This window comes from Oryzias latipes, chromosome 2 (genome assembly GCF_053564925.1).
Source record: "Oryzias latipes strain Hd-rR chromosome 2, Olatipes_Hd-rR_3.1".
NCBI classification, from domain to species: Eukaryota; Metazoa; Chordata; class Actinopteri; order Beloniformes; family Adrianichthyidae; genus Oryzias; species Oryzias latipes.
Window position 1 is genome coordinate 31189829 of NC_136238.1, and position 25047 is coordinate 31214875.

Below are 25047 nucleotides of genomic sequence, written 5' to 3' on the forward strand. Positions count from 1 at the left end.
TGACTGCATTTGGACTGAGAAGCTCATTATTTGTCTTTAACTTAACTTCATCATCTTCAAATGGACACGCCATGCTGCTTCACCTCTCTGAAAACAAAGTAACCTTCAACTAAACCTGCTCCGGACCAGGTTATGTTCAGAGCATGAGTTGCTATGGCAACTTGACATACCCTGAAACATACCTCCATTTCTGAAACCGAAAGCTGAGGTTATCAACTACCTTATCCTCAAACTTACTGTGGGAGCTAGCATAACATGCTTTCTGGAATACATCCCTGTTTTATTTTACCTGTTGTGGCTTTGGGTTCTCCTGGAGGCTCCGCCTCCTCTTCTTTGGCTCTCCATGAGTGGTACTCAGCTGTCTGCACTTTAGGCTAATTTGTTTGTACTCTATTTAAGTGTGTCTGTTTCTGCTCTCTGTGTCAGAGTGTTTTTTAAGTTTGGTCTTATACGTAATAGTGTATCATTATATAGCTTGTTTCTATCTTTTTTTTTATACACTGTATTTTATCCCACGAAGGGAAATTCTTTCTCCGCATTTGACCCATCCCCTTGGGGAGCAGTGAGCTGCAGCCGAAACCGGGAGGCGGTAGTGTTAAGGGTCTTGCCTAAGGACCCTCACTGGGTGATGTTAATTGTTGTTGATTACCATTGATATGGTAATTGCCCCCAGTACCATTGCTCATTCCCCTCCGGGAATCGAACCCTGGTTTCCTGCATGGTAGCTTCCAACCCAGAGCTACCCAGCCGCCAAAGGAGCCTACAAGGACCAAAGCGCTTTACAGTCACAGTTCCATTCACTGAGTAACACACACTGGTGGTGCCGAACAAACACATCTGCACCGCAGGCTTCAAAAGAAGATAACACTGCTGAGCGGAGACAGGGTGAAGCGGCTCATTCTGAATAGCAGTGATATACACCTGAGTCACTATTTGTCCCACTGTACTTTTTTTCATAATCATTTTAAATTTTCTCCCGTTTAATTCAATTACCCTGGTCGCGGTGGGTGGGATTAATCTCCGCAATTTGAAGCCTTCTGTTCACATTGATTATTAAAATTATGATTCAACAGTACAGTACAGAAGTTATTTGTTGAAAAACGTTTCTAAAGTACTTTTATTTGTGAAACAAATGCTTGAGCCTGTAAAATAGTTTGTTCTCTTTTCAATGTATTATAGAGTATTTAATTGTATAATAATTGGGAAAAAAATAGAGATTTCTACTTCACGGACTTTTGGAACTTAACCCCCGCGTAAAACAAGGGTTTACTGTACAAAGATTGTTGTTTGTCTTCTCCATCCTTGTTTTTACACAGAAAAGTATCAATAAGAATAAAGCAATATCAATAAGAGAAGAACCATATATATAATCTTAACAATACTTATCTCTAGTAAATGGTTACTTGACCTAACAAACACTGCAGTCACTACTTTGTGTTTAAATATTTATTAAATGTTCACTGATCACATTAAAAGTGTTAGAATTAAAGATGTATAAAAAACATTTCAACCATAATGAAGACATTCAAGATTTAGTTCTGATGAAACAAAACAAACAACTCATTTCTATTTGCAGGTACATCTAAAACAATTCATTTTGTACAAAAAATGGTACATATTTGTCAGCAGTAAAACTTAGAACTTGTCTAGAATCATTACACAAATATTGAAACTTATTGATCCATTACTTTTTTTGCTTTTGATGTAGAGAAGATGAATACCTAATATGTAAACGCAGCTATTGTTTGTCAAGAAAAAGACTTGTGAGTTCTAATGTGTGTCTTAAGAATAGATCTGCAACTTAAAACTTGAATCACATTATTTACAAGAAAAAAGGCTTTTCTCCTGTATGAGTTCTCATGTGCCTTTTAAGACAATATAAATCTCTAAAACTCTTTTTACATTCTTTACACGAAAAAGCCTTTTCTCCTGTGTGACTCCTCATGTGTGTTTTGAGACTAGATATACGTCTAAAACTTTTATTACATTCTTTACAAGAAAAAGGCTTTTCTCCTGTGTGAGTTCTCATGTGTGTTTCGAGATGAGATATTTGACTAAAACCTTTTTTACATTCTTTACAAGAAAAAGGCTTTTCTCCTGTGTGAGTTCTCATGTGTCTACTGAGATTAGATATTTGACTAAAACTTTTATTACATTCTTTACAAGAAAAAGGTTTTTTTCCTGTGTGAATTCTCATGTGCCTACTGAGATCAGATCTGTTACTAAAACTTTTTCCACATTCTTTACAAGAAAATCGCTTATATTTTGCATGGATTCTTGTGTGAATTCTGAACAGAGATTTGTTACCAAAGCTTTCACCACATTCTGTACAGATATAACATCTTTCATCAGACCCAGTTTCCATGTAGTCAGACGGGTTAGAAATTATTCTTGAGTCTTCAACGGATTTGAAAAAAGAAAGTATTTCTTCATTTGGAGATTGTTTACATTTCTTACCCAAACTTGCCTTCTTTGGCTTTTTTCTAACATCAAATTTACACTGAGTCTCTGACATGTGAGAGCTGTCCACACTTTGGACATGACTTCTGTCTCTTTTCTTCCTCTGATCTCTGTTCTGTGGGTCTGTCTCTTCATCTGTAGTTGATGTTGATTCTGTCTCTTCATCTGTAGTTGATGTTGATTCTTCATGTTGGTTTCCTTCTTCATCCTGACTTTTAACATTAAAGCTTTGCTGATTTTTTAGATCTGCTTCACTGTTCTCATCTTCCTCAAAAGTAGCAATCTCCATCAAGTTATCAGTCTCCTGCTTCAGATCAAGCTTCTCTTCATCCTGACTGATGAAGAGGTCATCTGGCTCCTCTTTAATCTGTGATGGTCCTGGTACCCCATGTTCATCTTCAAATTGTGGAAGTTCTGGATCCTCCTGCTCCTCTTTATAATATGGAGGTACTTGTTTTTCCTGTTCCTCTTTATAATGTCGAGGTTCTGGTTCCTGCAGTTCCTCTTTATAATGTGGAAGTTCTGGTTCCTCTTGTTCCACACTGAAGTTCCTCTGCGGGTTGCAGGGATCCTCCTCTTCAGTACTCCAGTGCTGGGGGAGGACTGCAGAAACACAAGAGGCCCTTTTATATGTTTTGAGGATTTGTGTGTTGTTAAGCACCAATAAAAATTTGAATAGACTCAGTCAGAATATGGACAATTTACAATTTTACTTTAAATAATGTAATTCCTTAGTTTAAAACACAAAATCCAGGAAACCTTTCTAAAAGATAACGTACCTGTGACTGTGAATGCTTATCTACAACACAACCTCCAAAATGTTTGAGAAGGAGCCCCTGAAGGACCATTGTTTGTTAAGTTAACTTACTGGTAATATTGCCAATGAAGTGCTTTTTTTTAAAAGAAGTTGCTTCTGTTTTCTTTAGCACAGCAGCACAACACTGTGCTGAAAAAGGCCCCCCCTAAACCTCCCCACAATGAGGAGAGCTGTGTCAGTCAATAACCTGTATGCTGAACCAGCTGAAAATAATAAAAAATGTTGTCTTAATAATTTATTTAATACTTTCTTAAATAAATTGAAACTGCAGAAAAGTAATTCATAAATGGTGCAAACAGGTCTTTAATGCCAAACAGGTCTTTGATGTCATCTAACTGTATTTCTTTCACGATCATAGGGCGCGCTTACAAGTATTAAATTTTCTCTAAAGTGTAGGGGGCGCCCTATGAGGTGGTGTGCCTAATGTGTCGTTTTGGGGCGTAGAGGAAGACGGCATGAGAACGGGGAAAGGAAGTATGGGCGAGCTGGGTCACTCTTAACGCGGTAGCAAGAGCAGAGCTGCTATTCAACAGGCTGCAATGGAAAGCTGTCTGAGCCCTGTTTACCTCCCAACCACTAACAGAGTGAGGGAGGGGTAAGCACTTCATTTATTACAGCTTCAACATACTTTTCGCTAGAGACACCATTCAAACATTGAAATGCTCACAAAGCTTTGAACTACAACACAAGTTTTATGATCATTATGGGATGGCAACATGACCTACGGTTTGGCAGCCATTTTGTACAATAATCTGAGGCGATTTTCATGTTTTTCCACATTAATAAATAACTAACTTTATTTCCTTGTGATTTTCACAAAATATCATGCTCATGCCATTACTTTAAGTCTACAATCACCTCTGGAGTTTCATCGACCTTTGATCCCAGGAAGAGGCCGCCATCTTGAATTTTCAAAAAAAAGAGCACCTTGAGGACCAAATGCAAACGAAACCTCTTCCTTGGGATTTTTATCAATCATCTTACAACTTCTCAGGCGTCAATAGGAAGCAACCATGGAAACAATGTGGCAATTATAAATTGTAGATTTGAAATGCTGTCCACGTAATGAGCTCGCTAAAAGTGGTGTACTATTATGGCGTTGCATGGCTGCCATAAAGTGAAAGAACGCAAAATCAACTGAGCAGGTGTATTCCGGAACTGAGTGAGAGAACCTTACAACCGCAGGCGCAATTCTAACAGAGTGACCCCGCATTTCACAACTGCACGTCTGCAATCGTAACTGAGCGGTGATCCTGCAGCGTTCACTTCCCCTTTGCAGGCTCGCCTGTGTTTGCGCGCCAGGTTAAGGGGGCGTTTTTGAGATAGGTTCCTCACTCTGTTCCTGAATACACCCGCTCAGTTGTCTTTACGCCCCAGTGATGAAACGCCATATGCTCTTAAACTTGCCTGTTTTTCAATGAAATACTGTGAAAATCGAATGCATGCATCCATGGCCGGAACTGAACATAATGAAAAACACTGAATACTGACATAAGGAATGTGGGCGTGGTTAGCAAACAACCACTGTTGCTGAGGAGCAACTTAGCAACAAACTCAGTTTTGCTCCCACTGCCTTTTGAAAACACACACCAGCATTTTACCGGTATGTTTTCATGTTAAGAAAAAACACCCATAACTGAAACTGGGCTGTTTAGTCCAGCGCTGCTGTATTGTAAGGAGAGGAATATTTGGTAAATAATATGGCTTTAATTGTGTGTTTGTGTCTGGCAGGTCAGTGTGTGGTGTGGCTCTTTGACTCACAGATAGAAATTTCGGCTCTTTGTATCAAACTTGTTCGCCACTCCTGTTTGTGTTAGATGCTTTAATAAAAAAAAATGGCGGATGTAACGTCGATTAAAACCTTAACCAACGGCCTAAGACCAGGGTGAGAAAGTGCAGCGGGTTTTTCTATGCTGTAAGTTTTTTTCATGTTAAATCACTGCATTTGTTAACGTTTTAATTCACGTTACAGCCACCGTTTCTTTTCTATACAGCTTCAATAAGAAAGTCCTGCCCGCTGCTTTGCCGGATTTGACCAGCAAATTTCGGCCAATCAGATCAACCAGAAAGGTTACTGCCCCCAAATGACAAACACACCCCTGAACACCACCCCCCAAGTGACGAAAGCACCCCTTAACACTGCACGCAAACCCAAGCAAGCGTGCAAAGGGGAATTGACCATGTAGGATCACCGCTCAGTTAGGATAGCAGGTAGTTGTAAAATGCGGGATCACTCGGTTAGAATTGCGCCTGTGCAGTTGTAAAGTTCCTCACTCAGTTCCTCAATGCGCCAGCTTAGTTGTCTTGATGCTCTCTCTTTCACTTTATGGCTAGCGCTGTGATGGTGTGGGATTTTTTAATCACAGCGCGGATGAACCAGCAGGGGGCGTCTTTGTCTTTTTGTTTTTCATTTTGACGTTCACTCAACCAGGAAGTTTATTTTTCTGTCATGCATCTATAAATTTTGGTCTGTTTTCTTTCTGTACTGGAGTGTTTATGGAGCCACGACACCTGCAATGCAGACTAGACAAAAGCACACCATTCTAATGACGTATCTAGTATGTTTACATCTTCCCTTACTGAATAATAAAAAAGCCTTTTAGCCTTGAGGACAGAGAGAGGACAGCCACAGAGCTTAACAGGTCGTGTTTCTCCACGTCTCCCCTTTTGGAAAAGGTTTGAAAATTCATCCAGACTCTTGTGTGTCTTTTCATTTCTGCATATTTCATTTTTGGACGTCGAGAACCACCTGAATCTGCGAAAGCAGGACGAGACCGCAACAATCCCTTTCCAGTGACATAAAGATCAATCCAAAGAATTTAAAATGTTTAACCCTTTATAGGGCAAGTGACTGTTTTTGGTAATTTCCGCACCTGTTACTTATCACGCCCTTCCCCCGTCTCAGTGAGTTCAAGAGTCATGGGATCTTTACCCATGACTCAGCAAAGATCATTCTACATTATAGGTTACTCAATTGTGCAACTTGACCAATCAGCAGAGAGCAGGGTCACATCAAATTTCCCTTTCTCTGCAAAATCAGAAAAAGTTGCTTTTGCAGCTCAGTTCACTGGACATTTTCAAAGGAATCGTCAAAACTAACCATGGTAAGTTGATGAAACTCATACATTTTATTGTTGAATACTTGTGTTAAGGCCTGTTCACACCGGGACGAATTTCGCCGGCGATTTTCGCCGACGTTTAACGCCTCGTGACTAAACAAAGGGCACCAACGAGAGTGTGCACACCGACGCGAAAAAACGCCAGGCGTTAAAGCGTCAAAAAAAAAAAAACGCCTCGGGTTCGTTTTCTACTCGACCAATGAGAATGGCGCTTTTGCTCACGTGTCTGGAGCTTCTGAAGTTACAGTAAAACACAACTTGGGGGCGCTCAAACACAAAACTGCCTTGCTGAGCACACATACCAGCGAAGAAGATAGACGCCAAGTAGCGTCTACACACAGCCGCGAAGCAATAATGACGGACATTCTAAAATATCCCCTTACCAAGTACCAGTTGGAGCTACTGGTGCTTGAAATATTCATGTTTTCTTTGTTTGATTCTGACAAGCGCGTAAATACTTGCTCTCTTCTTCTGAGTGAAAAGCGACTTTCAAAAGCGTAAAGTTGCGCAGCGCCACCTTGTGTACAGGAGTATTTCTGTTTTACATTAAGCGCCATCTAATGTCAGGGAATGAAATTGCATGTTCACTCCACTCATCGTCAGCGAAAATCGCCTGGGTGTGAACACAAAAAACGTGGCGAAAAACGCTGGCGAATAACGCCTGGCGAATATTCGTCCCGGTGTGTACGGGCCTTTAAGTGTTGACATATAAGTTGTTTGCGGAGAATTTATTGAAATGAGTGAAAATACGGCATGAAAAATGCAGGCACCATATTTGATCATACGCCCTATTCACTAAAAACAAAATTTTACTTGGTATGTCTGTTTTTGGACATATGCCCTATGCATCTAACAAACCATATTAGTGCATTTTCTTTACAAATAAAGAAATACAACTTATATTATGTTTTAATGTTGCCAAATGTTTTATATCACTATACAGTGATTCAGGGAGAATTTAAACACTGTTTTTTGTTTATGAATAGTTATAAAGAGTGATTTTTGTCAGTTTATGATGTTATGAAAGTTGTTTTATTGCATGTGTTTAATTTTTAGTTTCCATCAATTTTTTATGGCAAGAGGAGGGAGACTGCTGTTGTGCCAGTCCACCCTGACATTAGTGATGTTGATGAGGATCAAGATGATGGTGTGTCAGACCCCGACTTCGCCCCACCCACCAACAACCAGGACATTCCCAGACCCTCACACACAGTTGTGTGAGGGTCTATTCAACACTTTTGTTATTAGCACTTTTTGTTATTATCACGTTTATGTTCTAAAAGTGATGTTCAAATGTTCAAATACATAATGTGTTTTTCTTATATTTATATATATATGTATACTTATTGGAATTTGTTTTCCCACTTACGGGCAAGTGACCAAATATGGTAACTTCATTGGCATTGATTTTCTACATGAAAATAAAAAAAATTGAAAAATGTCACCAATGATATGAAGTCTTGTTATGTTCTCCAATAACACTCTAAGGTTGAATTTTTGAATTTTAGAGTATTTCAATGAGTGCCCTATAAAGGGTTAATCACATACCAACTATGTGGAGTTGAAGCTGCGGGTTCCAGCTGCTATCCAGCAGTCTGCGCTGACGACAGAGCTCCTCCTCGTTCTGGACGATGGTTCCTTCAGCAGCAGAAAGTTGTTCTCTGACAGAACCTTCCTGAGGTTCTGAAGACATGGTTCCTGCTCCGATCTTCAGCTCAAACTCCCCACAAACAAACAACACCGTCCTCTCAACACAAGCTAACGCTGCTAGCCTGCTAACAAGCTAACGCTGCTAGCGCCTCGTGCTGTTCTTCTTCTTTGTTTGGCTAACAGCGTCATGGTGCTTTAGCGCCACCAGCTGGTCTGGAGTGTTATCTGTCACTCATATTATCATGTCGATAACGGCAAAAGACTCCTTTTTTAAACTTTGCAGGCAAATAAAGGAGAAATGGACAGTTTTCACAAACAATATTTGTGTGTGACTAGTCTTTCTTGAAAAAAATAAATTTTCGACCAAACTGGAGAAGAGGGAACAGGACGTGAACTTGGCTGATGATGTCAATGAGTTATTTCAATTTCACAAGCCTGACCCACGGTGGCGGAGCGCGACGGCATCTTGGTGAGGTCGACGGCGCCCACATGACAATGATTCCTATTGATTTTAGTGGTGTCTAAGTAGCTTTTATATGCTATATATATTTTTACATTTATACATATTTGTGAATATATTATATTTAATGCATTGTTGCAGGTCTTCTTACAAATCAAAAACTTATTACAAAGAATTTTTAAAAATAATTTGTAAACATTTAGAAGTTTTAGACTTCTTTGACATGTAATTTAAATTATTTAGGAAAAACCAAACAATAAGTCCATAATAATAATAATAACGAAAATAAATCAATAGTAAGTCAATAAAAACAATAAATAATAACAATAAATAAATAATAAGTCAATAAAAATGTAAAAAATAAGTCTATTAATAATGATAATTTAAAAAATTAATATTCAAAAGTAGTCCAAAAGTGAACAATAGATTTACCCTAGAAAAAAAAAAAGAAAAGGAAAACAATCGATTTATACTAATTCATGTGAGTGATCAATTTGTGTAACACAGATGCTATGGTGTCGGGTTTCAATCAAACAGTCTGGCCCCTCATCAAAATGTGTTTTCACAAATGTTTCTAACATATCCAGACTGTATTTCTAGTTGGTACCACAGTGATCCATCTGGGTTAGCTCTTTTTATTGCTAAGATCCACTTTTTCCTTAATTCTGAATCCATTGAAAACCTGCAAGAAAAGTTCAGTCACTGAGTCAGAAATGTATAAATCTATATTACTATAATAGCCTAGTATGCTGTATACAGATTTAGCAAAATAAAATGTACATTTATGTCGACAGCCAATTATATGTACATCATGCCTACATGTTGATAATAGCCCTGGGGCATCATGCATGTCAACATGTATATGACTAATGAAGCCCCTGCAGCATCAAAAGAAAAAATTAAAATACCTACCTGTGAAATGTTCTGCCTTCCTCCTTCATGGACTCATTGCACTGCAGTAGTAACTTGACCTCACCAAGATGGCGGTGCTCTCCTCCCATGAGGAAACACGTGATGTTTCCTCTAGCGATATAACTAATTGGATGATGTTAGGGCGCCATTTTGTCGTCTTCAGCCAGGTCTTCTTGTCATATGTAAGCCAAAGAAAAGGAAGAGTAATGTATTTTCTGGACAACACCGCTCCTCACGAACTGAAATAATCTGAAAATTATGACATAAACTATTGGTAGAAAAAGTGACGTTACGTCTTTTCATGTTTTTGGGTGAAAAAAATGTAATAATTCTATCCCTTGATGTCTTTACGTTATGCATTTACTTTATTTATTATTAAAGTCATCAAGTTTTAACAATTCTAAAATCGAAAAAAAAATAATAGAGGTGGATCTGTAATTCTAACAAAAATTGTTCTTTCTTTTGCATTTTTATTTTGTTGTATTTGGAACAGAATTTCTTTTAATGTGAAGTCAGCAGACGTCATCATTATATCTTCTTGTTTCACACTTGCATTTGCATCGGTTTAGCTCAGAGGTTATTTCTACGACTGATTTGTCACATCTGACAGTTGGCAACTTGGCCGAGTTCAACCACGGTGCTGTCGTTCGTTTTTATCTTCATTATTTTTAGTGTAAAAATTGTTATAAAGGACAAAAATGAAAATAGAGTAAAATAGAGTAAACTGTTAAATGATGAATTATTTGAGTTTTGATGTAGAACAGAGGCAGAAAAACTGAAGGATGAAATTTATTTATTTTTTCAATTTAAAATTATTCAAACTTCAATGACACAACTTGACACTTTGAAACCATCTGGGGCTGACTTGGCCTTGCTCGCTGGGATACGGCCAACATCCAGAAATCTACCAACAGACATTTTTAGCTCTAGTTGTTGAACATTCTATGTTTGGAAGAGGCAGGCTCTTCTAAAAGAAACTAGCAGGAGCCCCAGCGCTGGTCTTTGCTTGGATTTGGTTTAGACTTGTTCAGAGTCAAATGCATGTTTTAAGGGGAGGAGGATTATTTTGTTGTTGCTGTTTTTGTTCCTATTCTTACAATCCACTATATGTCCCGTGTTGAATTCTACTATTAAAATGTGGGAAACAAATGTTTATCAAATCCAAATCAATCCAAAAGCCTGGAGACTGGATGGCCGTGTGCCTCCCTTTGACCTGGACAGTGGTTGCCATGGCGACCTGCACACTCACCAAGCTGGAACTCAGAAGAAGAAAAAGAGACCAAAATGATTGATAAAGCAGGTTTTCCAGTGCTTTCCAAGCTAGAACTAAGAATATCCAGCATGCATTTGGAAAAACTCATTAGCTTCTTGTGGAAAATGATGAGTCATTGTAAAAGCATTCTATGAATGCTCAGAAAACTTCCTCTAAGGTTGTGGTTGTTTGGAGAAGTCCTCCTCTTCAAAGAAGTTCTCCTGACCATCTTCAAAGCCACTTTCTGCTTTTTCAAACACTACTGTTCAACAAAAACTTGGTTTCTGCCACAAAACCAACCTAAAGGCCTGTTCACACCGGGACGAATTTCGCCGGCGATTTTCGCCGACGTTTAACGCCTCGTGACTAAACAAAGGGCACCAACGAGAGTGTGCACACCGACGCGAAAAAACGCCACGCGTTAAAGCGTCAAAAAAAAAAAACGCCTCGGGTTCGTTTTTTTTTTTCGACGCGTCGCGTCGAAATCTACTCGACCAATGAGAACGGCGCTTTTGCTCACGTGTCTGGAGCTTCTGAAGTTACAGTAAAACACAACTTGGGGGCGCTCAAACACAAAACTGCCTTGCTGAGCACACATACCAGCGAAGAAGATAGACGCCAAGTAGCGTCTACACAGCCGCGAAGCAATAATGACGGACATTCTAAAACATCCCCGAACCAAGCACCAGTTGGAGCTACTGGTGCTTGAAATATTCATGTTTTCTTTGTTTGATTCTGACTAGCGTGTAAATACTTGCTCTCTTCTTCTGAGTGAAAAGCGACTTTAAGAAGCGTAAAGTTGCGCAGCGCCACCTTGTGTACAGGAGTATTTCTGTTTTACATTAAGCGCCATCTAATGTCAGGGAATGGAATTGCATGTTCTCTCTACTCATCGTCAGCGAAAATCGCCTGGGTGTGAACACAAAAAACGTGGCGAAAAACGCTGGCGAATAACGCCTGGCGAATATTCGTCCCGGTGTGTACGGGCCTTTAGACACTGAAACAGAATGAATCCAATGCAGAAATGTGTTGACACCTTTAATTCAAAGCTTCAATCAGTTTGAATCTCATGAAGAACATTTCAAAAATCCACATTTGGATCAGGCGTCTTCATCAGAGCACAACTCATGTTTCCAGGACTGTGACTCACCAATAGATCCTCATTTCCTTTACACAATCTGTTTCCATCATTTGGATTTTTCCTAAAAACTTGAGTTAGAAAAGAATTGTTGCCCCAAAATGTCCAGTTTGAATAGTCTACAGTTTGTTGTGTTTGGTTGCTAGGTAACAGGGTCTTTAATGTCTATGATGTCATGGTGGCTTTCAGAGTTGAACTCCTGAATATGACGGTAAACATTTGGTTGAACAAAAATGGGATTGAAGCTCATGCTAAATCCTGATCTCAATGCTGAAAAAACCTCCTCCTAGATTCTGGTTGTTTGGAGAAGTCCTCCTCTTCCAAGAATTCCTGAAAAAAGCCCTCATTTCTCCTGACCATCTTCAAAGCCACTTTTTGCTTTAGTTTAGTCCAAACTTGCTTTATGCTGACAACATTTACAGCTTGAATCCATCTGAAGAATCCAAGGAAACAAACCAATCTAAGTCTGCATTCATGCCACTTCAGAACCAACAAAGCATGTTTCCAGGACGCTGACTTACCAATAGAACTTGGGATTTCCTTTGCAGAATCCTTCTCCGTGTGTTTTCCTTTGTTTTTCTCCCCAAAACCTAAAGCAGAGATTTTTGCTGAGCTGCAGAACAAACGTCTGACTGCTTTAACCGCTGTTGATGGTTTGTTGTGTTTCCCTCTATAGCTGCTATGGTCTTGGTATGGTTGCTAGGTAACGCTGTCTTTGATGATGATGACGTCAGAGTGGCCTCTAGAATGGACTTTTTTCTTGTGGAACCAGGAGCTGTAACCTTTAGGGCACTAGGACCCAGAAAGAGGTCCGGGCAGTGACGGTGTTCAGTGACGGACTGCGCAGCCGCACTTCCTCCAAACGCCACTATTCATCAGCGCGTGGAGCGCCAGAGTCCAAACGGGCTTAAGGCGCTTTGATAAAGCGCTCTGGAATCCAGCTATGGTGTGCTAAACGTCAGGTCCAGAACGGAAGATGCCATCAATGAAGTCTGTCTGTCAGCAGCAATCCAACGCTGATGGGGTTTAGCTTGTGGAGGATTTGAATGTTCATTTGCTCTCAGGTTGGTTCTGTGCTGGAAGCCCCAACCCTCAGTTCAGTCAAGTTAGAAAGATGCTAACCAGCTGTTCCCTCGGTCACCATGGAAACGCGGACCGCTTTAAAGTGGGACAGGATTTTCACGGAGCGGACTTCTAGACGTGGAGGATAAATACTCCAAGATGAATTCATCAGACATGAATCAAACAGTCTTTTCTACAAAGAACAGAATGAAATCCACTGTGTTTTAGCAGCGTCTGTAGCATCACAGAGACGGTGTTCCACCAAAAACTGGGACCTGTCACATGTTGTTTCCTGGTGACAGAGCTGCAGCTTTAATGTCAATGATATAGAAGAAGAAGAATCCAAAACATTGGACTGTTTTCATGTGATCACATGGAAGCAGAATTAGGAAATCTCTAGGAAATCTGTCCTTGTTTTGTCAGCATGTTTGAATTGGAGTTTACAGTTAGATGACAATAAAGACGTGTTCACACCAAGAAATTACTTTGATGCTATTTTCTTTAAATAAATCAGGAAAATCTTCAAAAAATAAAACATCTGAAGTATTTAGTGTTATAATTTGTCCAATAAAAATATGTTGTCATATATTAATTGTTGTCTCCTGTGTGGAGGTATTTCAGTTCATTAAAAACTGACATAAATGAGTAACGTTCACTGCAAACTGTGCAGAAGGCATGTTCTTTCTAAAACTGGAAATAGCACCAACCTTTTTTATCACCTGAAGCTGAGTCTCCATTTGATAATTCAATAAAAATAACATTTCATTTCCTCATTATAAAGCAACTTTATTGGAGTTTCATTTGTCATTGGTCTTTTTGAGCCAAAATTCTGAAGAAATCAAAACAAAAGGCTTTTCCAACAGAATCAGAACGTTAGCACGTGACCTAAGTTTGTTCACTTTGTGCTAAATGTTGATTTATTTGACTGTTGTGTTAATAATATCAACAGTTCTCTGTCGCCCTCTGGTGGTTCATCAGAGAAGCCAAACTTCCACAGAAAGTGAATCAATAAACATGAGCTAATTCTTGATGCAGGTTTGAAAACACAGATTGGAAACAGCATCAATACAAATATTAGTCAATGTTTCCTTGAATGGAACAATTTCAGGATTTGTTGTCACAAAGTTGTGAAAAACTGTCTTTTAAAGTGTGTGGTGACGGTCCACTGTGGAAAATGACTGTTTGTGGAACATTGAGATGTGCTCAGTGATTTTGGTTTAGGACACTTTGGTTTCATTTCAAACGTTGGTTTCTCCTAAATCTACAAACTCTCTCCACAAACTGTCTCCTAACTCTCAGGGATTCCTGCTGCTGGCAAAACTCACGGCTCAAGGAACCACTTCATGAATCAGTCACGCTTTGGAATGAACTTTATTGAACAACATGTCATGGTCTGGAAGAAGCCCCAGTTCCAGCTGACAGAAGTCTGGTTCTGATCCATCAGATCTCACTAGCAACAGAACCAAACCTTCACGTGTTGCAGCAACAGTTTCCATGTTTGGGAGGATCTTCTGAAGAACAGCTCAGTTCCAGATCACATCATGATGTTTGATGTTTTCTTCATTCCAGGAAATCATCTGTGTCTCCTTTGATCTGTGCTGAGTCAGCACTTTGACTTCTTTTCAACTTTAGATCCATCATTTACAATCAAGGATTTATTGATAAATATGATTTATTGACAGAAAATAAAGAGTAAATGTATTTATCATCCAGCAGTGATTGTGGTGTTTGTAAGTCTTTTATTTTGAAATTCCTCAAGGATGATCATCATGGTGGGATTTCTAGATCTGCATGAACTCATCCTGAATCCAAAAGCCACTGGAGCATCAAAGAATCCAACCCATCTCTGCCAACATGAGGCTCTTACTTTGAAAAGTCTCAGACTTCCTGCAGGGAAACAGGCTTTCTGCTGCTGCACTGGCAGATGTGCACGAGCTTGAAAGAGCTTCCTGACTGAGGAGCTGCAGACTTTCTCCTGCAGAGCAGCAGCTGACTTCAGCATCGTCATGGGAACACAGTCTGCTGCTGCTTCTGGAAACGTCTTCAAGGCTGTGGTGGGACTTGTTGGTCTGGAGGACAGATTCTCTGAGCAAATGCTGCTTCAGCTTCAAGCTTCAGCTCTTTTCTTCTGGCAGAGCTTAGAAGAAATGGAAACCTCCTTTGTTCTGACTGTTTGCTCCAAATCCCAGATTCAGGAATTCCTCCAAGAAGTTCAGCTCAGAGATCATCAGCAGAGAAAAGCCTGAAGTTCTGATGGAAAATGACAACAGAACATGATCAATATTATTGATCCACATGGAATCCAGAAGAAACTCTGAGGTGAAGACATGAAGACACAAGCTTCAGAGACATGAGGAGAAGTCAGAGTGGATTCATTCTGGACTTTCTTCTCACATCTTCTCTTCAGAACATCTTTGTCTTTGATCCTTCAAATCTTCTGAAATCTGATCATCCATGGATTGTTTTTGTGGGATCAGATCCAGAGTTGCTGAAAGTTCTGCTGCCCTCTGCTGGTCAAAGTGTCCAAACAGCAGAGAGGAGATTCTCTGGGATTCATTGGAGTCCAGATTCTCCTGGATGTGAACAGTCTCTGCTTCTGGAACAGAAGAGTCCTTCTCAGAGCAGCATTGAGGATCTGTTCTGTCCGGCTGAGAGCGCTCCCTGCTGGTAGGAGACAGAAGCACATCAGCTGCTTTTCTTTGGCCGTTCAGAAACAGTCTGGAGACTCTAAAAAACCTCCACTTCCTGAAGCAAACGGATGCAGAGCATCATGTTTGATCCTCTTCCTTCAGAAACGGCTCCATTGTTCCATGGCTCAGCAGTTTGACTAAAGCAGCTGAGAGTCTGGATGCAAACAGACCTCAGCAGCTCATCCAGAACGCCATGACAGAAGCACATGCAGCAGCACGTGCACGCTCCCAGAGAACAGCAGCTGATCCAAGTCCTGACTTTGAGGTGAGACCTTTCTGTTCTGCTTGGACCACACTTCAACATGAACTTCATTTCCCATCATTCCATCTGTCAGGAGAGAACAGCTGCAATCAGCTTCCTTCAGGAATGACTGCAGGTAGAAGGATCTTTCATTCTTCAGCACCACCAGGACCCACATCCAGCCCATCAACAGCCAGAACATCAGTGACATCAGCGTCTGATCTTCATCACATCATCATCATCATCATCAAAGGACCACCTCTACGTTTTTACAATCTGATGGATTTCAGTCTTTCTGCAGCTTCTCATCAACTGGATTGTCAAATATTTTCATTTCCTCTTTTCTGCTTTAAATGTTGAAGAAAAATCTTTCCAGTTTTAAAAAGATGAGACTAATAAAGTTATTGGAAAGACGCTGTCTGCTGCAGGACCTGTGCAGGTGCATTGTGGGTAATGATGTTCTGTTTGGGATATTTGCTGGATTCTGGATGTTGACAGTTGTGTTGGTCTTGATTGTTTACCGTTGTGGTTTGGATGTTTGTTGTTATTTGTAGCACAGCTGAGTAGGTTCTTCATAGACAACATGTTGCTCTGCCAATGTGCCTTTGGGCCAACTTGATTGGGCTGTTTGGAAGAATAATGAGGATAAATGAGAGCCTCCATCAGATCATGTTTCTGCTGTTTTTCAGAACTGCATCTGAACCTGAAAGCTGTCTGTCATATTTATGCAGCCTTTTTCAATAGAAACTGATCAAAACTACAGATTCTATTGATTTCTCCATCAGATTTATGTCTAGGGGTGTAACGATACGCTAAAATCTCAATTCGGTTCCATTCAGAGTCTCATAGGGCGCAGTTTAGCTGTTCAACAATTCTGCCTGATATAAACTTCTATTTTATGAACTATTATTTTATTGTTATTTATGGTGTGTGTTTATGTGACTTTTTATCTTTCACTATGAAGCAGCATGGCGTGTCCATTTGAATAGGATTTAGTGGCACCTAACCTAAGGTGTTACTTTGGTGCTGCTGTTAGATCAGCACAGCAAGGGATTGTGGGATACCGTTCCCTTTGTCTGTCTGGACGGATTGTTCCTGCTCTGTTCTTACCATGTTCCTTCATCTCAAGGTCGTCTCCTCCAAAACTAAAACCATGTCTAGAGGAAGAGCTGCACGGATACATAATGAGATTTCAAAATAAAAGTCCTTCCTTTTTACTGTATTTGCATCAATGACCAATATTCACATTTAAATATAAATGCATCAAATGAGTAACAATAGATTTAACTTAAAAATGGTTAATCTACAACACTAAACACATTTTTTTCAGGAAAAAAATGTTTGATTAACTTTATCAATCTCTTTAGTATCCCAACATTCTGGAAACATTTTTGCAGGTTTACTGTGAAAAGATTAACCTGTTCAAAAGATAAAACAGATAAAAGTAAAAAAAAAACATTTTTTTTATATACTGCTCTCTTACCTGTACTGCTGCTGCAACAAGGAACTTTCCCCTTGGTGGGACTAATAAAGGAATATCTTATCTTAAAAACACATCATAAAAGCTGCAAATGCTGAATTCATCTTCCAAGACCAAATCTGGATTCCAAAGAGACTCAAAGCCAGACTGAAGTTTACAAATTTCTGTGGAGCGGAACCTCACTGCTGCACTCAGACTGATGATAAAACTACAGAGAAGCCGTTTGTTTACTTCAGTTTTCTTCACAGCTTCTGATGGAGCTCTGTGATCTCACCTCAGTCCTGAGTTCAGCAGTCAGAACTGGACCTGTAGAGTCCAGCTTTGGAACCAGCAGAGAAGCAACAAACAGCAGAAACCCACACTGTGGCAAAGACTCCACACTTCTGACTGATGTTCACGTCCACTTTATTCTTCACAGTAAAGATTGGAACAGAACACTGAGAACCAAAAAGAACAGAGGAACAGTTCTAATGTCTATTAGAAAACAGGAATCACAAGAACACCAAACACAAACACCAGTCTGGTTCTTTATCAGCCACTTCCTTCATACGTTTTGGAGATTATCCTTTCCTAAAGAAATTATTTGCTCATATCACCCAATAAAAAATAGAAACTTTAGTCACTACTTTTTAAAACTATCACCGATCACAAAAAAGTGTTGGAATTGAACCAAATATTTCCGGTGTTGTCATGGTAACACAGGCAAAGACACATTGTATCAGCATAAACTACAATCACAATTAAACTGTTCAAGAGATGAGGATTAAACCAGGATCATCAAAAACAACACATTTCTATTTACAGGTCCATCTATTAAAAAAATAAAATTGAAGTTTAGCAGATTTAGTTGGATTCTGATGGTTTTAATTTATAGATGACAACCCAAAAAAGGTGTATGAGAAAGATGTTCTCAGGACACATCAGATGTTAGAAAACACTTCATTTACTTCCATTCAATGTTTACTTCTGTCTCCTTTTACGTAAATGAATGCATCAATGTGGTTCTGTGTGCATGTTTTATTGATCGTATGGCAGGGAAAATGTTGTTACCAAAGCGCTGAAAAAAGAAAAAAAACACAGAAATCTCTGACAGCATTTTGTGTTGCCAGGGGAAAACAGCTGATTGTGTAGACAATACATTAACGGATTGTTTCGGGCCCAGAAGTTTTGGGAAGTAGTCCACAAAAATAGTATCAGACATGCCTCTCACTGGGTGCAAGTCCATGTTTGTCAAAAAAGAGATTATAATAAGAGAATGATAAAACAAACTAACAAAAACAAGTGAGCTAATTAAGAGCCAAAGTAGGCTAACTGGACTCTGACTGTTAAAATTAGAAAAAAGTCATAAGGTCATTAGGATCAGAAAACCCAACTTCGTTTTTCTGAAATTTTCTGCAGGCATATGGCAGGAGCTGCTCTGTTACAGCTTTATCTACACACCCCAAAATGTGGTGTAATAGATTTTTTCTATTGCATTGTTGTTCATAAACCACACTGCCTCTTGTTAAGGACATCACTGCTGTGACATTAAGGATGGTAGTCTTCTTTCTCTTTTGGCTTTTCCCATCAGGGGTCACCACAACGAACAAGTCGCATGGTAAACTTGGCAATGTTGTATGCCGGATGCCCTTCCTGACGCAACCTCCTCAAAGCAACCGGGCTTGGGACCGGCACAGAGTTAGAGAAGGGAACAGGGAGCAGCCCGGATTCGAATCCTGGTTTCACAGACGGAAGGCGCCGCAAACCAGCACAAGCTAAACCAGCACAAGCTAAACCAGCCCCCCACATTAAGGATGGTAGTGATTATATCTAAACATTTGATCAATGTTCTATATTTACATTACATGAATAAATTAATGCCACAAAAAATTAAAAGCATGTAAACTTCATCAGTGTTTGATTGCTTCCATTGTGCAGGCATCTTCTTTTCCCGACATTCTATCTCTAGTTGTAGAAACTATGCATGCACATTTTTTTTTTCAATCGAGTGACTCGATAACCCTGTTGCACGGTTTAAACTGCAAGCTAACAGCTACAAGGTGGAACATGGGAGCAGCTGCAGAAAATTCAAGATGAATTTATCCATGATTCACAAGTGGAGGAAGCTAGAAAACGAACTCCAAAAGTCAAGATGACGCAGCTAAATTTCCGTGGAAAAAAGGCGACTCGATGGATTAACGATCAGCGAACAGTTTGGAGACGCTTCTCTGCAGTCACCATTCGACTGAGGGCATTAACGCTATTAACAGAGAAAATATTCACCTTCACCTTATGAAACGCCATCATCTTTCCATCCAGGCTAGGTTTGCAATGCCGCAGCGACTTCCTGTGGACTACAATGAAAAGCTGTTCATCTTCCACTCCTAGTGCACTAGAAAGATCGTTGACAAACACCTCCAGCCCAGCCACATCACCAATATGGACGAAGCGCTGCTGAGTTTTAACATCCTGATGAGTCATAATGTCCAGAAGAACGGGAGCAGGGTGGTAGGATATGTCCAACAGGGCAGGAAACGTCAGCTTTTGTTGTTGTTGTTATGCCACACTTTGTGAATGGATTGTAAAAGCTTGGGCTAACATTTCTGCATGGACTGTTCTTTGAGCTATAGCAAAAGCCGGCATCATTCATGAAGAGCCAGGCGGCCCCCAGAAAGACTCTGACAATGACGAAAGGGAACCTGGTGCGTTTGATAGAAATTTAGCCCAGCTGTTCATGTCAGATATAGAGGATTAGGACTTTGATGGAGTTTTGGATCCTCTTTTATGACTGAAAAAATGAAAAGTAAATCATAACCAACTCCTGCTGCCTTTTTAAACACACACTGAGTGTGTGTGTGCTGAAGCCGGTGTGTTGGCGCCCACGCGTGTGCAGGAAGGGGGGGGGGGGCAGTGCAAGCGAGTGCGTGAGGGTGCATTCCGTTTGTGTTACTCGGTTACAGAGAACAGTAATGATGAACATTTCCTCTAAAAGAACGGAGACTGGTTCTTTTATTAACTCGCTCTGGAGGCTCTGAGGGTCCAAACAGAGAAGTGAACCCTGAAGGAAGATCCACCATCGGCCCTGGAGAGGATCTCCCTTGGGTCTTTCGACTGCAGTCAGAAACAACGGTTCAACACTAGCATGCGTGTTTTGCTGGTATGTGTTAACTTACCCGTGCCTTATAACCCGGTGCACCTTTTGTATGTATTAAATACAGAAAAAGCAAACCCTAACTGAGACTGTGTCCTATAACCCAGTGCGCCTTATGGTCATGAAAATACAGTACCGTATTTTCACGACCATAGGGCGCACCGGATGGTAGGGCGCAGTCTCAGTCATGGGGGATTTTTCCTCCTTTGACACATACAAGAGGCGTGTTGAGGCGTGGGGAGGTTAATGCCCTGTTCGGGCCCTCAGAGTTTCTAGAGTGGGTTAATAAAAAAATCCAGTCTCTGATTAATTATAGAGGACACTTTTTTTGTTACTGTTCTCCCTCCCTAACTGAACACAAACTGAATGGCCGCTCACTTGCGCGCTCGTCTCCCTTCCTCCTTATCCTACACAAGCGCTAAACACACAGCACACACACAGACGCCGCACATGCCCACGTGTCCTATCTTACTTCCTATATGCGCTAGAAAATGCAATATTACATTGTTTCTTAAGTTGAGAATTTTCATTATATTAATTTTTTATTAGAAAAAGGTTTCACTTCTATATGAGTTTTCATGTGTCTTTTGAAATTAGATGAATTACTAAAACCTTTATCACATTCTTTACAAGAAAAAGGCTTTTCTTCTGTATGAATTCTCATGTGTGTTTTGAGATGAAATACATCTCTAAAACATGTATCACAATATTTACAAGAAAAAGGCCCTTCTCCTGTGTGAGTTCTCATGTGTCTTTTGAGATAAGATAAACAACTAAAACTTTTATCACATTCTTTACAAGAAAAAGGCTTTTCTCCTGTGTGAATTCTCATGTGTATTTTGAGATCATATTCATCTCTAATACATTTGCCACAATATTTACAACAAAAAGGCATTTTTCCAGTGTGATTTCTCATGTGTCTTTTGAGATTAGACATTTGATTAAAACCTTTTTTACATTCTTTACAAGAAAAAGGCTTTTCTCCTGTGTGAGTTCTCATGTGTCTTCTGAGATTAGATGAATTACTAAAACCTTTATCACATTCTTTACAAGAATAAGGTTTGTCTCCTGTGGGAGTTCTCATGAGAACTTTAACTTGAGACAATTGATGAAAGCTTATACCATATTTTTTACAGACTCTTTCAGAATCCATTTTCTGTGGGTCTGTCTCTTCATCTGTAGTGGATGATGATTCTGTCTCTTCACCTGTAGTGGATGATGATTCTGTCTCTTCATCTGTAGTGGATGTTGATTCCGTCTCTTCATCTGTAGTTGATGTTGATTCCGTCTCTTCATCTGTAGTTGATGTTGATTCTGTCTCTTCATCTGTAATTGATGTTGATTCTTCATGTTGGTTTCCTTCTTCATCCTGACTATCAGTTACATTAAAGCTCTGCTGATTGTTTAGATCTGCTTCACTGTTCTCATCATCCTCATAAGTAGGAATCTCCATCAAGGTATCAGTCTCCTGCTTCAGATCAAGCTGATCTTCATCCTGACTGATCAAGAGTTTCCCTGGTTCCTCTTTAATCTTTCGAAGTACTAGTTCCTCCTGCTCTTCTTTATAATGTAAAGGTTCTTGTTCCTCCTGCTCCTCTTTAATCTGTGGGGGTTCTTGATCCTCCTGCTCCTCTTTAATATGTGGAGGTTCTTGATCCTGCTGCTCTTTTTTATAATGTGGAGGTTCTTGTTTCTCATGTTCTACTCTGAAGTTCTTCTGCTGGTTGCAGAGATCCTCTTCAGTCATCCAATACTGGGGGAGGACTGCAGCAACACAAACACAAGAAGGAATCCTTTTACACTTCAAAGAAAAAACCATTTAGCATTGTTATGCACCAAGAAAAATCTAACCCACCTCAAAAGTCTTTCAGTTTAACTTTTTAATTCAAAACTCCCACCCTCCATTCTCTGAACTCAGTGAATCCTTTTCAGGGTCATGGGGATCCTCAATGATTTACAAGCTACTGTTGGGCAAAAGCAGGTCACCTGCTGTTGAACAGCAGTTTAAAAGGAAGAAACGCTGAAGTCTAGCCAAATCATTTCTGCACATGAAGTCCACACAGATGCCTAAGGACACTGACCAGTGGTGGTAAATGAGCATCAACGCTGGAAATGTCCACAATCGGTGGGCATACTTAAATGTGGAGAATACATTCATCTATGCCCACACAAAATCATCCACTGCTGTACTGCAGTTCTCCAGACTGCGACCAAATGGTCGTGTAACCCACATGTTTTCCTGGCACTGTCCCTTTAGAGCACACGCGATTTCGGGAACTCTCGCGAGACTTCCGAACGTGACAACACACTCAACTTCCGTGTTTCATTGAGTTATAAATAAGCAGCAGGGATGGTTGACAGGAGGCATACATTCGGGAGTTATCAGCAATATCCTTGCTACACAACGCCCTGCGTCAGAAAGCCTTCTGATTCGTCTTCCAACTTTCGTTTTTTTCTCACGCTGCAACTGGTGAGTGACACAGTTTTCTTTTGTATGTGTGCGAGTCAGCAGGTGCGGGCGCCAGCTGATCTCACAGCTGATCCCAGTTTGAGATCATGTAAACAAAACAAATTGTTTGGAAAAGTATATGAACTGTTTATTTTAAAATCAATTGTGAGTACTCTAAACAAACAGAACAAATAATCATGTGCATGTTAATTATTATGAATTGATGATTATGAATTATGTTGTGGTGATTGCATTGTTTCAGATCAGAGAATCAGATCAGAAAATCACAGGAAAAATGCATATTTGGAAAGCTTTTGTCATGAACTTATTTTTAAAGCATTATTCCATGTTTTAAATAAGTATTTGGTCCTGTTTATACAGGCCAGGTTTTTTTCATCGGGAGGAATCCTCTTCCCATCTGCTGATGGTGAGTTAACAGAGCCCACTTGGATCAAAAGCCAACTGTCCCTACTAACGCGGTAGGATACAATCACATGAACCCTCATCAATAACTTTATCGGCATTGCTCAAGCACCAATAATTGGAGCAAACTCAGCTGACTCTAAAGACTATTTCTGAATCACCCAAAAAGGGTGAACTTGATGGACACTGGACTAAAATATATATATATATATATGTATATATATATATATATATATATATATATATATGGTTATTTCGCATTGTACATATTGTCTGTCAATTATTTTGTTGTTTGTTCACTGTAAATATATTAGGGTTGTGCCGATGGACGATATCATCGTCCATCGTGATGGGTGACTGACATCCCGATGGAGAGACCACCATCGTGATGCCACGCCCCCGCCACGTTGCGCGTCGACACCATAAGCCGCGGTTACATGTACAAAATATCTTGATGGGATCAATGGTCAGATTAGAATCCAACCGTGTACATGGGCCCAGAAAATGTTTTCAGAATATAAAAACGTTCACTAAGGTCACACTTTCCGTCGGAATAAATCATTCGCACATGCGCAGTAGGGTTTGAAAAACGGAAGGATATAAACTCCGCCGAGCGGCTTTTTTTTTTTCAAACTTTATTGTATGTAACAATTCAATACAAAACATTGTTAAACAGCGCCGAGCGGCTATATACATTGACATGTCAGCTCGGTAATATACGAGACGATCTTCTAAACGTGCTTTTAATAATGTTACGGTTATTATGAAACACCTGTTCGCTCATCATTTGAATTTTAATCCGTGTGGTCAGTGCTTTTTCTGAACGAAGCCAGGATTAGCAGTATGCTAACACGGGCTAACAACATTAGCTTTGGGTGGTGCTGCTTGCTGGCTGCACGTAAACATGTAAGAATAACATCAGCCTTTATTTAGTCGAGACACGACTGGAAACACAAATCCGCGTGATTGTTTGAATGTTTTCTAAGGACTGAGCGACATTTCTGCTTTGATGCTCAAACCGCTGTGTGTGCTGACGATCCGAGCTGTGCACAGACACACACTTTTAGACCCGGTTCTGAGTTCGGTTGCATGTACCCCTAGAGCTGCGGGACGGATCGCAGTCTTAAATCTCCCACACATACCGCTCATGTACCCCCCCCCCCCTTCCCCTCAAACACAAAGCTGTAAGTCCGCGCTCCGCCGGTCCACTTCACTAGTGAAGTGCGGGAGCGGACTACTTCTTTTCTATTTTGTTTGTTACTTTTTTATGTTAAAGTCACTTCCGTCAGTTTATACTGGATCATCGCGGATTAGTCATTAGTTGGGAAATAAAATGAAAAAAGCAAAAAAACGAATAGCAGTTATATAAGAACGAAAAATGTAAAAATACCCCCCCCCCCCCGACGATGTCATCGTCCATCCCGATGGTTGACAGCAGACATCGTCAACGGCCAATTTAAGGGACATCGCCCAACCCTAAAATATATCAACTTCAAATCAGCTGAAGGAGTCCTGTGTGATTTTGTATCTCCACATTTCCTCCCTGAGACGAATCTGCCCAGTCTAATGTATCCTTAATCAAAAGTGTTACAGTCGCATTTAGCGACCAAAATTTCAGAGTGTGCGACTGAATTTTACATCCAGTCACACATGTGCTACCTAGGGTTGGGCGATGTCCCCTAAATTGGCCGTTGACGATGTTTGCTGTCAACCATCGGGATGGACGATGATATCGTCGTGGGGGGGCTATTTTTAAATTTTTTG

At 40.1% G+C, this 25047-nt stretch overlaps 2 protein-coding genes and 2 long non-coding RNA genes across 5 annotated transcripts in view; 1 reads left to right on the forward strand and 3 right to left on the reverse strand.

Moving 5' to 3' along the window:
• The window catches only part of LOC144981346 (uncharacterized), a 676107-nt gene that overhangs the window by 369800 nt on the left and 281260 nt on the right, over positions 1-25047 (forward strand). The gene's annotated exons all lie outside the window — the stretch shown is intronic.
• The window catches only part of LOC144987049 (uncharacterized), an 84281-nt gene that overhangs the window by 50452 nt on the left and 8782 nt on the right, over positions 1-25047 (reverse strand). The gene's annotated exons all lie outside the window — the stretch shown is intronic.
• Positions 1432-8599, reverse strand: LOC144988151 (uncharacterized). Its single transcript, XR_013651975.1, has 2 exons — positions 7945-8599; positions 1432-3063 (listed from the first exon to the last, which is right to left on the reverse strand). It is a non-coding gene; the product is annotated as an uncharacterized LOC144988151 (long non-coding RNA).
• On the reverse strand, positions 8639-12453 carry LOC144988394 (uncharacterized). Its single transcript, XR_013652308.1, has 3 exons — positions 12330-12453; positions 9419-12241; positions 8639-9188 (listed from the first exon to the last, which is right to left on the reverse strand). It is a non-coding gene; the product is annotated as an uncharacterized LOC144988394 (long non-coding RNA).